At 54.3% G+C, this 17,733-nt stretch overlaps 1 protein-coding gene and 1 long non-coding RNA gene across 2 annotated transcripts in view; one reads left to right on the forward strand and one right to left on the reverse strand.

Moving 5' to 3' along the window:
- The window catches only part of LOC120375473 (zinc finger protein 271-like), a gene marked incomplete at its 3' end in the record, with an annotated part of 430,987 nt that overhangs the window by 367,727 nt on the left and 45,527 nt on the right, over positions 1-17,733 (forward strand). The gene's annotated exons all lie outside the window — the stretch shown is intronic.
- LOC120375479 lies at positions 3,520-7,612 on the reverse strand. The gene is made up of 5 exons (XR_005586568.1): positions 7,477-7,612; positions 6,739-6,835; positions 4,769-4,909; positions 4,559-4,691; positions 3,520-3,686 (listed from the first exon to the last, which is right to left on the reverse strand). It is a non-coding gene; the product is annotated as an uncharacterized LOC120375479 (long non-coding RNA).

The raw sequence follows: 17,733 nt of genomic DNA on the forward strand, positions 1-17,733 counted from the left end.
CTGCAAGCTGAGCTAGCCAGGCCGCTGAAAAGTATTTACTGCTTCCACCACAACCACATTCACATCTATGATCAAAAGGAAAAAACCCCACCCCAGAGTACGCTGGGCCGTGTCCTTCGCCTCAGTTTCTCACCTTGCGGTGTGACAGGCCAATCCAATGTTCCTTTAACAGACCCCTCCGCTCTCCTTCCCCCAACCCCCACTCCTCTTGGGCAGCAAAGCCCCAGAGGTGGAGGAGGGAGGGGAAGGCATCGAGCGATACCTCAGCTTCTGCTGCTGCCACTTCCTCAACTGACTCTCCGTTTGCTCTGTTCACTCTGCGTCGCTGCCTCTCCACGGCATTGTCCTTCACCCTGCTGCTGAGAGCTCCTGTGTCACCACCTGCCTGTCTCCTGCAGCCTCTGCGCGGCCACCTAGTGGGGGAACCTCACTACAAGTGCAGACTGGGCAGCCTCTTTCATTGCAACACCATGGGCAGGGCGAGAACCGCCAGCTGGGGGAGACTAACGCCCTGCTCCGCCCCTTCTGTCTGAGGCCCCGCCCTTTCCGCAAACCCCGCTGGAGCCCAGACCCCCCCCCACCGCAGCAGCCAGCTCCTGCCCAAGGCTAGTGCCCCAGCCCCATCATGCCCCCAGCCTCCCTCCCAGCCCCAGAGTGGGTAGCATGGCCCCAGCCACCCCAGAACCAGAGCCCCAGGAGGGCTGGTTACATGGCCCCGACTCGACCTGCCATTGACTCGCGTGGGGCTCTGCGCGCCGTCAGCCGGGGAGGGCCAGGCTGCGGACGTGACTCAGGCTTGGGCCGCATGGCTGCGCTTTCCTGACGAGACATGAGGCAGGCCAAGAGCTTTGCACAGAGTACAGGGAAGTGGGAGGGAGGCGTCTTCGGGCCAGCCTGTCTCATCCGTTTCTTGCTTGCCGCTTGGACAGAAGTGGGAAAGGAGCGAAACATACACAACTGAAGATTTTGCACTTGGATTAAGCCCGAGTCCCTGACATGGCTGCTCAGAGACGGGCTTTTGTGACACGGCCCCCACACTCTCCCAGCCAGCAGGTGACCCCACTGTGTCCAAGAGGGAGCCTTCGAGGTGGCAAAAGGGGGACATCACAGCTCCCAGCAGACCTGAAGGAGCCCACGAGGAGCCTTCAGTGGTATCCCTGGGGGAGCATAAACTCCCCCTCCTGTGCCCATAACACAGAGGTTGATTAATCAAAACCCTCTTCTGCCAGCACCGGGCCTCCTTCTTCTTACACTGGGCATGCAAGCGAGGGGGTGGCTGGCACAGCACCAAGAGTCTAACCTGTGAGGCAGGAGGCGGCTGACTCCCGCAGCCCGCAGGGGAGCTCCCAGAAGTTATTAATGGACAGAGACTCCTCAATGCCCTTAGTAACAAGGGTTTTGGGGTCACCGAGGCCAGTAAGGGGGTCACTGTGTCGGCCCTATAACCCTGGGTGTCAGGTTGCTGCTGACACCCAGGGTTATAGGGTGTCAGCTTTGATCTGGAGCTCTGATCCCAACAACTGACCAGCAGCCCACAGCCTCCCCCTGGGTCTGCCCCACCTGCTTACTCCTTACAGGTCGACCTTACCCCGCTTCCAGCCCCGGATTCACCCCCTAATCATCCTACTGCCACTCAGAGCCAGAGCCGAGGAGGCGCTGAAGGAGGGAGGGGTGACTCTAGGGTGGGGTTCTTCTCTAAAGATGGCTGGCAGAAAGGTGGTGCTCAGCTCTGTCAGCAACCTGCCCAGTTGCCTCACTGCCAGGGGATGCAGACATTTCTGTAAGGCGATTAAATGGGGTATTTGGCTTCTGAATATGAGGAATGTGCAATTATGAGAGGGAATTTCCATCCCTCTTTCAGGTGCAATTAAGAGCTCCAGTAGCCTAATGGATAAGGCATTAGCTTCCTAAGCCAGAGAGTGTGGGTTCAAGTCCCATCTGGGGTGAAAAACTCCTTCTTCCATGTATATTTCAAAGAAACCTGGTGTTATTTTCCTCCAAGGAAGCTGGGAGATGTTGGAACACAAAGTACTGCAGCTTGGGAACAAGCCCCCAGAAATGGCATCTTCCACTCCACAAATCAGTAGCACAGTTAATATTAGTGTTTGTCTGAGAATAGAGTGAAGGTGAGTGTTTACTCCGACTCCTCAGTGAGTGAAACAGACAAGAAAGAGCAAGGCTGTTCTGAAAGACAACGATCTGTCTGAAGGCAAAGCAGACCTTGAGAATGAGCAAGAGTGTGAAAAGAGGTTCAAGTGTGGGTTAGGTGTTAGTTAGGTTGGTCTGACAAATTTCAAGAAAATACCAATGCTCATAGACTGATGCAGACACGGCCTTACAACTCCCCCACTGCCAGCTCCCCATCGGTGTCAGAAGCTCTCCGCTCCTCAGCCCAGGAACCACTGTCCTCTGCTTTCCCCCTCTGGCCCCACCAACTTTTCCTCCCATTTCTGGGTCCCGCGCCCCAGGGGCCAGACACGGGGTTCCACTCACCGCAATGCTCTCCACGAGGGCCGCTTTGGAGACCTGGGGCTCCAGAGTGTCCAGCCCCTACTGCTGTGCCAAGAAGCACAGACGTGGGACAGCATGGAGGAAGCCGAGCTGTTGGGACCTGTCCTCCACCAACTAGGAGTTGGGGGGAGGGAAGAGAGAGAGGGGGGTGGGTTAGGTGGGGACCTCCCCAACCCACCTACACCAGCTCCACGGCTCAGGAACCCCATGGAGTTGGACAGGGAAAGCCGCCTCGCTTCCCGAAACCAGTGTCGCCCTGAACAGACTGGGGTTGTAACTGGGACAGTGTCTGTGGAGAGCGGACACCTTGGCCTGCGTGAGACAAATGCCCCCACTTTGGGGTGCCAGGTAACAGGGGAGAAGTTCCCCCCATTGGGGGTGATGGATTCTCTGGGACAAGACCCCCCTGCGTGGGTGGGGATGGAACAAGGGGCAGGACAGACTCGGGGGCAGCGCAGCTGGAAGATTTTTGTACCTCAGCTCTGCCCTGGAGGTGCTGCTGGATGACCCTGATGGTGTCTTGTTCAGGGGACACATCCTCCTCCTCCTCTTCCTCCTCCTCCTCAACCCACTCCTCTTCCTCCTCCTCAGCCCACTGCTGCTGGGCACTGGGGGTCTCTGCACCAGGGAGAGAAGGAGAAAGGACAATCCCTGCTGCCACTGGGGGGATGCAGTGCAGAGAAATGGCTCAATGTCCCCCATCCTCAACAAGGAACCCCATGGCATAGAGGGCCCCACCCTGCCCCTCCCAGAGACACCCTCAGACCCATCAGCCTCAGGGCCCCATGGCTGTCTGTCCCCCGCCAACATCATCAGGGAAGGCTGGAGCTCCCCCGACTCTGCCCAGCATCCCCTGCCGCAGGGTGTGGCTGTGCCACCCCGACTGGTGTTAGTGGGGCTCCCGTGGCTCAGTGCTGGCGCCTTGGTGACCCAATGGGCACAGGGTGTTCCTAGTCCCCCACTGCCCCCGTCCTTCCCCATGTCCCCTGGGTCTCCCCTCACCTGCACAGAGGGAGCCTTCAGCCTCAGGGCTGTCAGACCCCACAGAGGAGCTGCTGGTTCCTGTGCCGGAGCCGCCCAGCTCCTGCTCTGGGCTGCCTGGAGGCTCCTCGGTGGCCAGGCTGGTGGATGGCTTCTGCTGGGCTCTGGGGCTGGGCTGCTGCCTCCTCTGCTTCCTGGAAAGGAAGCCGCAGAGTCACCTTGCCTGGCTCCCGCCCTCTCCTGGGTCCCTCCTACATAGCATCACCCAGGGCCACCTCCATTTGGGACCAGAAGGTGCCTCAGGGCCTGCTAAGGGAGCTGGTGGCTTTCTCTTCCTCCAGAAGGTCAGGGAGCTCCTCTGCTTTGCCTGCCCACTGGTCTCTTCCCCACCCGCGGGGACAGAGGGGCGACTCTCCTCCTGGGCAAGATGGATGCTGCTCTCTACTGGCTCCAGAGCCACCTGCCCAGCCTTCCTCCTCAGCATCCACTTCCACCGCTCCATCCTGGAACTGAGTGGGGAGCAGCCATGAGTCTTGGCTCAAGGCAGCCTCTCATTAACAGGCCTGCCTGCTCCCCTGTCCACGTCCCCTTGGCTGAGGCAATTCCTCCTCACCACACACCCCACCCCAGGGCAGGGGGGCTGCCGCCCACACGCACTGGCAGCAGCTCACAGCACAGGCTGCTCCCAATGTTCCCCCTCACCAATGGGGCCCTGTGAAACTGGGAGAGTCTCGTCCTTTCAGAGCAATGGGGCTCTCCATTAGTTTGGACAAGCAGCTCCCTCCACCCCAGTAGGCCCCGCTCCCTCCCAGGCCAGAGAAAGAGCAGAACCCGGACAGTCCTCAATGAAAGTTCGTTCACAAGGTGCCAGTCCTAGGAGGGAGGAGTCGCCTTCAGTTCCCACTGATTTCACTGCTTGCGGTTGTGGGTGTTCAGCACCTGGCAGGTTCTGCCCTCCCCAAAGACTCTCGATGTTGGGAACAATCTCCTGCAAGGGAAGGGCTGGGAGCCCTATTGCTGGGCCATTCCCACCACCCTGGCGATGGCTCTGGAGACCTCCACTCACTTGCGCTAGATGGGATGGAGCTGGATGGCAGATGCTCTCTTCCTCGATCTCCTGCACCCAGGTGGGCTGGAAAGGGTGCTGCACAATGGCCTGCCAGCAGGGTAGGGGACAGAAGCCAGGAGATCAAAAGTGGCTGTGAAAACAAGACAATGTTTTATTGCCAGGGGATGGATAAACTCAGCCTAGCAACTGGGGGTTCACAACACTGACCTATGGCCAGCAGGACACCCGCCATCTCCAGGTCTCCTAGTACCTCACGCACATTCCTGAAGCGTGACGGCCCAAGGGCTCTAGGGCATTTCTTCGGAGGTGTCTCCGCTGTCATCGTCTTCACTGTTGTCATGTTCCATTCTATATGATTTTATAAAAATATGCTAATGAGTGTGAATATAATGTAACTGGACTATGCTTCATGCAAAAGGTCTCTTGTAAGGTATCATTACAAAGCTTATTATCTACTGAGTGTGGTCATCCTATTTCTATAAATGTATCACTTTTCTATCTGTATCTGGGTGGAAGAGAACAAATGGGGCAGCCATCATGAGAAATCCACTAGCTGCCACCTGAGCTGGAACAAAGGCTGTACCAGGGGAAAGGAACGTGAGGAGGGCTCCAGGGAGACACAGCAAGGCCCAGCCCAGCCCAGCCCAGCTGAGCGGCTCCCTCCAGCCTGTTCCTAGCTGAGCGGCTCCCTCCGGCCTGGTTTCGCCAGCCCCAGCCTGGCCCCAGGTGAGCGCCCCAGGCCTGGCCCGGTCCCAGCCTGGCCATGGCTATTTTGACCATATATGGCCTGTAATGTTATGGGTATAATATAATATCTCATTGGAAGGCCACAGGGCCAGAAAGAGTTAATTAACTCACAGACTGACTTAACCCTTTAAAGACTGGTTAGGAAGATATGTAAAAATCCACTGACTTTCCTTTTGAAAGATCTAGTGTGGATAGCTTTGAAAAGGTCTCAGATGGAGTAAGAGCTGATAAGAAAGTTGAGCTTATATAACCAAGTGGCTGTGTTTGGCCAGCCGGTTGGGAAGACTATGGTGTTGGAACAGGAATGTCTCCATTCTGATTCTTTAAGTGAGCAGTCTGTGCTTCTGTGTTGATGCAAATTACTTGGCTGGCAGGGAGAGGAAAGACTTGCTAAGAGCTGTTAGCAAAGAAGGCCCACCCCATCAGCCAGTGAATTCTGTTAAGCAAGAAAAATCAGGGTTTGATCCTTCAGAACAAGGAGGAAAGAGAGAACTTAATTTTGCAAAGGGAAGCCACAGGTTAACCCTAAAAGGCCCAAACCCCAATGGTATTGAGCCAAAGGTGTGGCATGATGACAAAAATGATTGTAGGTGGACACCTGCAATGAATTTGTTGTTATTGCTAATGGTAATTTTTGTAACTAATGTGTTATTGCCAAGAACTGTAAAAATGTTCCATCTAGGGTGACCAGATGTCCCCATTTTATAGGGACAGTCCTGATATTTGGGGCTTTTTCTTATATAGGCTCCTATTATCCCCCACCACTGTCCCGATTTTTCACAGTTGTTATCTGGTCATCCTAGTTCCATCCCTCCCTTTCAGAGGTCCCTGTGATCTAACCTGTCACAGCTTCTGCGCCTTCTATTTGTTTCCATCACGCTAGGCGTCTGGCTTTCAAGTCTTGCCTACAAGAGGCAGCCAGCCTGTTCTTGTTGGGATTTCTGGAGCTTGTGGGCCAAACTGGCAGCTCCAGCCTTTATAGGCAGAGGCTGGCTGGCATGTCACACAATCTCTTTATTACTCGCCTGAGATGGGTCATCTGTTACTTGTGGCTCTGAGTGTCCATATAAGGAAAAATCCCACAAGGTTTGACCATCTATGGCCATCGGGTACCAGTGATGTGAAAGTGCCATCACCACAATGGTGACCATAAAGCCAGGTGTTTTGACCATCTATGGCCTGCAATGTTATGGGCATAATATAATATCTTATTCAGCCAATCACTCAGACAAACAAGTTGTTTATATTTGCAGAAGATAATGCTGCCCACTTCTTGTTTACACTCCTCTGCATGAGATGTCACAATTGTTTCCTTGGCAATGGAGTGTGATGTCACAGACTGTGTCCATCACCATGTAATGACTGACTGCACCCATCACTTTTAAACCACTTGGTTTGCACCCATGCCCTTAATCCTGTCCTAAAATTACCTTCTCATGTCACTGAGCTCTCTTGTTGCTGCGGGGTACTGTAGGTGTGAGGCAGGGCGGGTTGGGAGAAGAAATATTCTTTATCTGAAGAAATGATCTGTGTGAGGAAAACATTTGAAAACTTGTTTACTGAGTAATGTGAGTTCTTCACTCTACCTGATGGCATTGCTCTATTTGTAACATGAACTTGTGAACACCACATCCAATCAATTCTAAAATTCCAGGAATATTCTAGGCATCAGTGAGCAGAACCATATTTCGTTTTGGTGAAAACTGAAACCCAGGAAATAGACCAGTAGTGCTTAAGTTAGGTTTGGCGCCTTAGTCCTATTGAAATTGGTGGGTGTTATGCACCTAACCTGCTGGTGGGATTTTCAAAAGCATCTTTAAGCATCTGTTTGCATCTTAAGCACTTAAATACCTTTGAAAATCTGGTCCTTCATCTCTGTCTCAGTTCCCCATCTATAAATGGAGGTTAATACTTCTTTATGCTACTGTTTACCTATCTTGTCTATTTGTTTAGCTTGTAATTGAGGCACGGGACAATCTCTTATTAGGTTTTTGTAATGGGACCCTGAATTTTGGTTGGGACAGCTAAACACTACTGTAAAACAAAAAAAATGATCAGCCCCATAATATAAAGGTTCACCAATGATCTATTTTTCAGGGCAAGTCACAGGCCCAGCTGTGTCAGAGGAAAGTCTGAGAAACCCCATAGAAAAACAATTATGGATTAACCTGCCCATAGGAGAAGTTTCTTCCTGACCCCCATCAGTTAGTGGTAGGCTTATATCCTGAAGCATGAAGATTTATATCCCTTCTAAATTTTGTATACCAGCCAAGTTAAGATATTGTCCATATAAATGCCTAATCCTTTTCTAGATCAGCAGCGTCTGACCCAGGAAACTCAACCCCAATATCCTGAGGAGACAGAGAGACACAGACAGAGACTGAGGTCTCCCCCCGCCCTTTATCAACAAGTGAAACCCCCTCCCCACAGGGACATGGCCTGATTTGATTTGCCCCCATGTTAATCCAGCCCAGAGCCTGCACCCCCCTCCCCCCGGCCTGGTGAAAGTGAGGGAGGGTGGGGGAGAGCGAGCGACGGGAGGGGGGGATGGGGTGAGCCGGGCGGGGCCGCGGGGAAGTGGATCCCGGCTGCTCTGCAGTTCAGTCAGTGACCGGGTGGGTGACGAGGCTGCAGCCCCTGAACTGCGACAACCACAGATTGATTCTGCCCCTTGGTCCCTGCGCACACGGGATGGGACATCGCCCGGCCCCGCGGCCCCAGGCTGCCGCGTGTGGGCTGCTCCCGGGGCAGGGGCTGGGCCTGGCGCCTGGAACTGGGGGTCTGAGCCCCCGGCCCCCCCGTGCGGAGCCGCCACTCACCGCCCCGCCCCAGCGCCCCTCGGACCGGCCCCGCCGGCTGCCCCCGAGCCGCGTCCGCTCCGGGACCCCCCAGCAGCGCCGGGGCGGGTCCCACTGGTGCCGCCCGCGGGGACTGAGCCGCGCAGCACCCCGGCTCCCCAGGGCTGGGGCCGCCCCTGGCCACGAGCGGGATTCGAATCCCAACGGCCGCAGCGCGAGCCGGGGGGGGGGGGCAGCGAACCCTCGGGGCGAGGGAACCGGGGCCTCCCCCCACGCGCCGAGTCTCTGTCCCGCGTTCTCTCTGCCAATCAGGGAGCGGGGAGGGGCGCGGCGAAGTGACGAGTTACGGCCCCTCCTCCAATAGAAGCAACAAAGAATCCTGTGGCACCTTATAGACTAACAGACGTTCTGCAGCATGAGCTTTCGTGGGTGAATACCCAAGACTTGCATCTGATGAAGTGGGCATTCACCCACGAAAGCTCATGCTGCAGAACGTCTGTTAGTCTATAAGGTGCCACAGGATTCTTTGTTGCTTTTACAGATCCAGACTAACACGGCTACCCCTCTGATACTTGACGTCCTCCAATAGAGGCCGCGTGTGAGAGAACTACGCTTCCCAGAGTGCACCGGGAAGGGGGCGTTGCCTGAGCAACTGCTCATCACTTCCACTCTGAGACAAGCCAGGAACTTCAACTCCCAGCCTGCCCCGGGGCGCCTCCGTCCTCTCCAGCCCAGCTAAGGGCGGGTCCCTGGTCAACCTGACACCTCCTCCCCCAACGCAACTCCTCATCCCCGCCCCCCCAGGGAGCCCCGGCCCCGCCCCCCCGTGCAGGGTGTGACGCTGTCCCGCGCAGGAACGTGCTGCGCCGCTTCGCCCCTTTCACCCCCCGGCACAAAGCAGCTGGTCGGGGCGGGGGCCGAGGACTGGGGGCGGGGCCGGGTCTGGCTCTGTCCGGGGACTGGATCCACGTGTCCGCCCCGCGGGGATGTTCCCGGCGCCCCTTGTTCGCTGGGGCTGTAACACGCCCCCCCCCCTCGCCCGGGTGTGAGCGGGTCTGGGTGGGTCCGCCGGGCCCAGGCACCGGCCGCGTGTCACCCCCCGACTCCCGCTGCCCCCGGCCCCGCCCCCTCCCCGGGGGAGCCCGGCTTAAACACCCGCTACAGGGACAGTGTCACCCCCAGACAGACCCGCCCCTGGACTGAATGAGTCCTGCTCCTTCCCCGGCCCCCCCCCCGCTGTGCCCGCCCCCAAAGCCCTGCCCCTTCCCCCAAAGCCCTGCCCCCTCGCTGTGCCTGCCCCCCAAAGCCCCGCCTCCCCTTCCCCCAAAGTTCTGCCCCTCACATTGCCCCTAGACCCCACCCCTGCACCACCTGTTCCCTCTAATCCCTGCCCCTGCATCGCCCCTTCCCCCGAGGCCCCACCCACATGCTTCCCCTTTACCCCGAGACCCTGCCCACACAGCGCCTCTTCCCCCCAGTCCCCAGTGCCACACTGCCCCTTTCCCCTGAGTCCCGCCCCACACTGCCCCTTCCCCTATTACCCCACCCCTGCACCACCCGATCACCCGAGACCCCGCCCTCATATTGCCCCGAGACCCCGCCCTCCCACTGCTCCTTCTCCTGAGACCCCGCCCCTGCACCACCCAGTAACAGGCCAGACCCCACGGGGCGGGAGGGGGAGAAACATGCTGTGCTCTGCCACAGACTTCCCGAGTGTCCTTGGGCACATCACTCAGCCTCTCTGGGCCTCAGTTCTCCTATCCAGGAAATGGGGCTGGTGGCGCTTCCCGCTCTCGCACGAGCTGGGAAGAGAACTACCCTGTGAATTAGGAAGATGCTCCCAGTCCCCCTGCTCTCACCTCTAGACCCTCCTCTGCTCCCAGAGCCAGGGATAGAATCCAGAGGTCCTGGCACCCAGCCCCCTCCCTGCTCTGACCACTAGACCCCCCTCCCCTTTTAGGCTCACTGCCTTTTCTATCCACCCAGCCCACCTGTCCATCCCTTTGCTGCAGGTTTCTGGGGTGTCACCCCTGCTCTGCACTCCTCCAGTGCAGCCCCAGGCCTTTCTTCCCCCAACCACACATCCTCTCCCCCTCATGCTGGATCATCTGCTTGGTCCCCCACCTCCTCTCGGGGTGCGCTGTGCGGCATGGCTAGGGATTGTGCAATGGCCCAGCACCAGGCAATGCAGAACGTAAACCACAGGCCCTGCCCCACCCCACCGGAGCTGCCTTCCAGGTGCATCGGAGCCCAGCGCCCTGCACCTGTGCTTTCCTGCCCCACAAGGGATGAGCTGCAGTCCCCACCATGCTCTGCAGCAGAGAGAAGGCTCAAGCCAACCTGCCCATTTAGGATGGGGGAATCAACACCCTTTTTTCTGCACAGCCACTGACCATCGGCATGATTCCTCCTCCCTCCTGTGCCTCAGTGCAACTAAATCTCTGTACCTAGACAGCCGGTCCATCCGCTGCACCTCAATCCCCCATGCCTGAGCCTCCCTGCCAAAGCCCTGCACCTGGCTCCAGAGAATTGTCTCAAATCTCGCTGGGAACTCAACTTCTTGTGCCCAGAGAGTCTCAGGCCCCCTCAGTAGATGACCTGAGTCTGAGAAACACAGTGTCCGTCTTCTCTAAAGAAGTACTTGGCGAGGTTTTTCTAGTGTGACCATGTGGCCTAATAGATAAGACATCTGACTTCTGATCAGGTAATTGAGGGTTCGAGTCCTGTTGTGCTTGTGCAGTTTTACCTTTGGGCTGAATGTCCTGCTCCCTTCAGGGCTGGAACCTCTTCTTGGCCGCTCCGGCCAATGCTCTGGCTTCAGCTAGAGCCCCGGGAAGGAGTTGGGGGTTGGGAGTCACAAAGGCTGGGGCATGAGCCCCAAGTGCTTCCAGTCTCGCCTTTGCCATTCCTGACTTGCCAAAGAAAATGGGCGGCTGCCCGGGCTAGAGTGTGGAGCAGTTTCCCTCTTCCAAGTGTGCGCCTGTCCCTGTGCTGGAGGGTACTTGCTAAATAGCGCCTTGGGAGCCTGGGTGTTTCTCTGCTTCTCACCAGCTGGGCAAAAGCCTCTTGGGGTAAAATCTCCTGCCCCACTGCCAAAGTGAGCACCTTGAGTGGGAACGGTAAGAGGCGCCACCATGGGGGCTGGCCCTGCTTTCCTACCATCTTCTGATGTTGGCCACAGAGCATCAGCAGCCGCCCTGCATGCTGGTCTGTGGGTGGCCTTCAGTGGGGGTTTGGCATGGCAGGGAGCAGGCTGGCTAGGGGTCTTTGTCGCTGTCTGCTGGCCACACATAGGCATGGTCCTGCCCTCCTCTGAAAAACAACTTGCTTGTTGGCAGAGTGGGCATTAGCAACATGCTGGGCAGCTAACAGAACGCCCTGCACTTCGCATTCTTGTGCGGAGCAGGAGGGGGGCAGTAACTGCCCATTAAAGTGATTACATGTGGAACAAAGAACTCCCGCCCTAGGGGATGGTGAGGTGCCCCCGTCAGACACAACCCAGGGATCATATTTTACTTCAATGCATAACGGCTGGTGAGATGGGGGGGCTAAGATGTTATCGCTGGGAGTAAGGGTCCATGCCTGCCAAGCTACCTCAACCTGGAAACATAGAAGCTGCCAGGTGCGAGTAGTGCCATGAAACTTGGGTGGAGGGGTACTTGTAAGCCACGGGATTAAATGGACACGTGGTCCAGACAGGGTACCTGGGATAGGGATTTGGGACCAGTGACGAGCACTGGACGCAGCCAGTAGCATTTTTCCCACCAGACCATAGTTATACTGGGGTCCAGACAGGCGATGGGCCCAATTGTAAATGGCCGTACCATGTTGCAATACAGTGAACCCTACATGGTGTTTTGTGATAAACAAATCAATGTTGAGGGGTTCTTGGGAATTAAAACGGGCTAGGGCGGGGTTAGAGGCGAACCAGCCAGCTAGCTTCTCTAAGCTGTTTTGTGCTGATGCATTCCACACTTCTCGGGAGCGTTTAGAAGAGAGAGAGCTTTGTAGGATTTCTAGGTTAGAAATTAATTGCGCCGGAATATATTGGCGGTGATAATTAAGAAGACCTAGTAGCTGCTGAAGCTCTCGTTTATTTTTTGGAGGGGCCTCTGTCCAAGGGTCTAATACGCTGGCTGGGGCTTGTGTGTGAGTGGTGGGAGTGAAATGGAGTCCCAAGAATGAGAATTGCTGGCTGGCCTGCAGGTGGCTCTTTGTTTTGTTAATTTGCCACCCATCTGCTTCTAATGCATCTATTACCATTTGGGTGGTACTTTGAACTGTTTGTGGATTGGGACCACAAATGATAATGTCATCTACATAGGCTAACACAGACACATCCTGTAGGGGTTTTACCTTTTGTAATGTGATACTGAGATGGGATGATGCAAGTGCAGGTGAATTACAGAACCCCTGTGGGCAGACTTTCCATTTATATTGGACGCCCTTAAAAGCAAAATTTAAGATTCCTTGTGTGTCCTGGAGTGGGATTTGGTAAAACATATCTTTTAAATCAAGAGTACATGCCCACTGATTACTTGCATCGCTAAGTTGCCGCTGTATTTCTGGAATGGTGACAGAGCTGGAAAATGCAATAGGCTTTACACGGCTGTTAGCTTGTCTATAATCAATGACAAGGCGATATTTAGAGGGATCGCCGGGCTTGGGAATACCCCAACCCGCGGACAGAAAGGTGGATGCAGTAACCCTTTCTATCTTTTTCTCTTTTAGAAGCTGAGTGAGCAAGGCTTCAATAAGGGGAAGCCCTTCGGATTTTGTGGGGATAGGGGAAAATTTCCATGGCTGGGAGTTAACTACTTCGGGGGCATAGGGGGAGTGATCGCCTACGGTTATAGGGAGGGCTTGCAGAAGTTGATTATGCAGTTTAAATTTTTTAATATCTGAGACACCTAGCAGATTTTTTGATCCTAACAAGGCTTTTATTTTTCTTATGTATTTTCCATGGGCAATTTTAACCCAAACCACGGGTTTTTCTTGTACTGCATTGAGGCCTTGAACAAACATAAAGGAGCCAGTAGGATAGTGGGGAACGTTGGGCTCAATAATGCTAACTTGAGCTCCAGTGTCTAATAAAAAGGAGGTGGGAGTGTCACCATTAACTAACAGGGTGGCGTATGGGCGTTCATCGGTGGGGTCTTTAATTTGGGCCGGGCAGCATCCGGCCCCTATTCGTTTTTTGATTTAACGTAGTCCTCCCAACTTTTCCAGCCTAGCTGTTCGGCTATATTTTGCTGCTCTTGGCCTGACATTTTACGCAGGGCTTCTTTGGGGATTCCTTTGTTAAGAAGGAAGCCAAATCGTGCCCGTTCAGCTTTAGTTCTCTCAGAATGTTTTTGGGGATTAAACTGACTCTTTGGAGGGTCTTTTGGTGGCGACTCAACTGGGAGGACAACAGGCAGGGGCTGCTGTGACAACTTAATTTTACTAACTACTTCAAATAACGTTAAGATAGATCTGCGAACAGCTGCATGCAAGTGCAGCATGGCACCGGTGTCAGCTCCAGGGGCAGCTTCTAATGCTAAATCAACTGCCTCTGCTGAGACAGGAATTTGGGTGGGATCAGTAACATATATAAAGGGTGTGGCCACCAATTGCTGTTGAACAGTTAAATTAAGTGGGTTTTGTAGTGGATCCCACAGGGCTATGGAAGCTCCTGCGATTGCCCATATTAAATCGTGTGGAGTGACTAAGGCTCCCGGGGGGATATACAAGCCTTTAAAACTGCCTTGCATTGCTAAAATGGCAGCTGCCGGGATAGTAAGTGGCCAAATGCGATTATTTAATAAAGCATGACCCGGGAAGCCTCGTGCCCAATTGGCCGTTTTAGCTAAGATGCCAGCCTCCTCACGGTCCACCAGTTCGGCTCCGTGTTCTAAGGCTAGCCGTCCAATCCAAACCATAGGGGCCTCATCGGTTTTTCGTTGCGTTTCCTTTAAAAACTCTTTAAGTTCGGCCTTAGTACGAGTTCGCAGTTCAGTAACCTGCGTGGTGTTGCCTGTTTGTGCATCTATTTTAGTTTTAGTTATCGCAACAGGCAAAGCTTCTGCTACAGTTTCAGATTCAGTAAATTCTGGGGCTGTTGGCAGAGTTGGATACAGGGGAGTTTTAGGAGCGTCATATGGGGGTGGCAAAATTTTTTGAGAGGGACTTGAGAGGAGAGGGGTAGTGATGGGCTCTACCTTTTCTGTCTTTTCCTCATTATCATCTTTAGGTGAGCCTGGGGCTGCCTGTTTAGCTGCAAACATAGTGCCCCCGTGAAGGACAGAGCACAGATCAAGGGCCTTGCATAGCATGCTAAACAGGACGGTGGAAACATCCTCAGATTTATATTCATCGGGTCGCAATTTTTTGGTTTTCTTAATTAAATCTAATTCTTTTATCATTTGGCATAATAATTTGTGTGCCGGATCAGCAGGCATTACCCGAGGTGGGGGAATCAATTTGGAAACGGTACCTCCGGATTTTCTAACAATGCGGCTACATTCTCTCCAAAGCTGAGAGGGATCTGCAGCGCCGAGGTTCTCCACAGTCTCCGTGCACTGAGGCTGTAGAGAACAATCGGCTGGCTGACACCTAAAGCTCGGGTGGCACCGGTGGAGGCATCCCGTATCTGCCAGGGTTAATGGTACAGTATAGCCTTTTAGAGTTTTGCCCGAGCCAAGGGAACAGATCCATTCTATTTTTGGATTAGTCGAATTTTGGCTAGTAAAAAGGTGAAACTGCAAATGTTGGAACTGTTCAGTTTCATCATCTGCGCGGTCTGCAGCGTGCCATGGGCATGGCCCAACTTCCTTGCATCCTGTTCGTGACGCCATGTAGATTGCCACGGACTCGCAGGGGCGAAAGAAAATGCAGGCCTGTTATTTACCAGGCTGCACGTGGCAACAGACTATATTGGTAAGGGATGCAAGGAGAGTGTGGGTCACGATGCAAACTGCAGACACACACACACACTAAACTTAATCAATTTAAAAGTTTTATTGGGGATAATTACAAGGGGTAAGGGAGCAGCGTAAGATTAGCTAATAGAGTTAATGAAACTTAAAACACACAATGACTAAAATATCTACTAACAATATTTATAAACAAAGATGCAGCATTTAGTAATAACTGATACTTACAAATACAAACCAACGCATAACGACCGGCAAACGTAGAAGCTCTATTTGAAACACGTGAGCTGAGAGAGAGGCTTCGAGGTGATCAGGCTCGGTTACAGGTATACACAAGACACACGGGTATACACAGGATACACAGGTATACACAGAATACACGGGTATACACAGGATTCGTTTTCTTTCTCCTCTCCCTGCCTGCACATGGCAGGCAGGCCATTAAGTACCCACTATGACATCATAGAAGGGTCATAGGGGACGGGGCCCAAAACCTGTTTGTGTCCGTTTCTGATTGGCACAAGCGAAGTTAACACCATGTAGGGGAGCAGGTGCCTAAAAGTCTGGCTTCGCCCCCAAAAGGTGAGGAAATGCATATTGCCTTAGAATGGGTCCAACACTGAATGACAAACGAAGAGGCCAGGGCAATACCGGTATTGGCAAGTTTTACAGGATGCAGACAGGAACTCATCTCAACAAGTGGGGGTTTGGCATGGCAGGGAGCAGGCTGGCTAGGGGTCTTTGTCGCTGTCTGCTGGCCACACATAGGCATGGTCCTGCCCTCCTCTGAACAGCCAGAGTTAATCTGTGCTTAGAAAGCAGAGACACAGGAGACTCAAGACAAGAGGGTGAGAAAGATTGAGACAGCAGCCCACACCACAGGGACGCTGCCTGGTTAAGGGATGTGGAGGCACCAAATTGCCCCAAATTTCCTGGTGCCCTACGCAGCTGCGTACTGCTCCAGCGGGGAACTCGACCCCCGGCTGGCTGAGCCGGCCAGGAAAGCTGCCCCTGCCCCTGCTCCGCCTCTTCCTTAAAGCCCCCACCCCTGCTCTGCCCCCATGCCGCCTCTTCCCACTCCATTTCCCCCCCCCCATTCCACCCCTTCCTCTGAGCTACATCCCGGTGGACAGCAGGGGGGATCAGGTGCACCCGGCACTCACCGGGCGGTGGGAAGTGGAACGACCTGGCCCCAGCCTGCTCTGCTCCACCAGCTCCCAGCCACGCCACTGGTGAGTGCTGGGGGGGCGTTTCCCCCCCAACTTCCAAGTTCCAAGGCTGGGAGCAGAGTGCAGCAGGCTGAGGCCGGATCACTCCACTTCCCGCCGCCCCGTGAGTGTGGGGTCGGGCCTGCCCTGCAATTACCGGGTGGCGGGAAGTGGAGTGACCTGGCCCCAGCCCGCTCCGCTCTGCCAGCTCGGGCTGGGGGACAGGGGTGCCCTGTAGGGCACCAAAATGTCTAGGGACAACCCTGAATAGATCATTTTCCCACAGGGACCGATGGCTGTTAGAATAGAGATATTCAGGCTGCCTGTACAGGCCTAGACTTTTAAGAACTTAGGTGTATTTTTATCACTTAGCTAGTGACAGGGGTATAAAACAAAGACCCAAAATCCCAGTCTGCCTGTGTCTGGGCCTTCTCTCCCTAGGAGAGTCTGAGCCCTTGTTCCTAGGCTAAGGCCTTTGGCTAAGCAGCAGGGGCAGCCATAAGCTGGGAAGCGAACGGTCCCATCCTCACCTCCCAAACCCGTCACACTGAACTAAGGTGGGGTTGGGCTGTTAGGAAGACGATCCTGTCCCAATAGTGCCCATCACCACCAGATAACGAAACAGATCTTAAGGGAGCATCCGGTCTGTCAAGAAATCCCTTCTCAATGGTTGTGGTTGTGAAACCCTCATTTCTGTAGGGTTTATCTTTCTGGCCCCCACTTTTCTATTGTCAATCTGTCTGGTTCTCTAATTGTTTCTGTCTGCTGCCGAGTTAATTTTGCTGAGTGTAAGTTAATTAGGGGAGTGGGATATAATTGGTTAGAGAATTCTGTTACAATAGGTTAGAATTGGTTAGTTACAATGATTGGTTAAGATCTAGCTGAGAATATTACTGTGTAAACTGGGGTCAGACAGGAAGTGGAAGAGGAAATTGGAATCATGCTAATGGGGGGGGGGGGGATGGGACTAGGGAACGGGGAACAGGGACACAGCCAAAGCTCTGTGGTGTCAGAGCTGGGAAGGGGGACATGGGGTAAACACGCTGCAGTGTCAGAGCTCATAGACTCATCGACTTTAAGGTCAGAAGGGACCATTGTGATCGTCCAGTCCAACCTCCTGCACAACGCAGGCCACAGACTCTCACCCACCCACTCCTGTAACAAACCCCTGGCCTATGTCTGAGCTGTTGAAGTCCTCAACTCGTTGTTTAAAGACTTCAAGGTGCAGAGAACCCTCCAGCAAGTGACCCATGCCCCACGCTGCAGAGGAAGGTGAAACCCCTCAGGGTCTCTGCCAACCTGCCCTGGAGGAAAATTCCTTCCCGACCCCAAATATGGCAATCAGCTAAACCCTGAGCATGTGGGCAGGAATCACCAGCCAGCACCCAGGAAAGAATTGTCTGTAGGGATGTGGGGTAAATGCTCTGCGGTGTCAGAGCTGGGAAGGGAACAACGTGGAACAGACTCTCTGGGTGTATAGAGATAAGCCCGACTGGTGTGAAGGG

Source organism: Mauremys reevesii, linkage group 12 (assembly GCF_016161935.1).
Source record: "Mauremys reevesii isolate NIE-2019 linkage group 12, ASM1616193v1, whole genome shotgun sequence".
Taxonomy (NCBI): domain Eukaryota; kingdom Metazoa; phylum Chordata; order Testudines; family Geoemydidae; genus Mauremys; species Mauremys reevesii.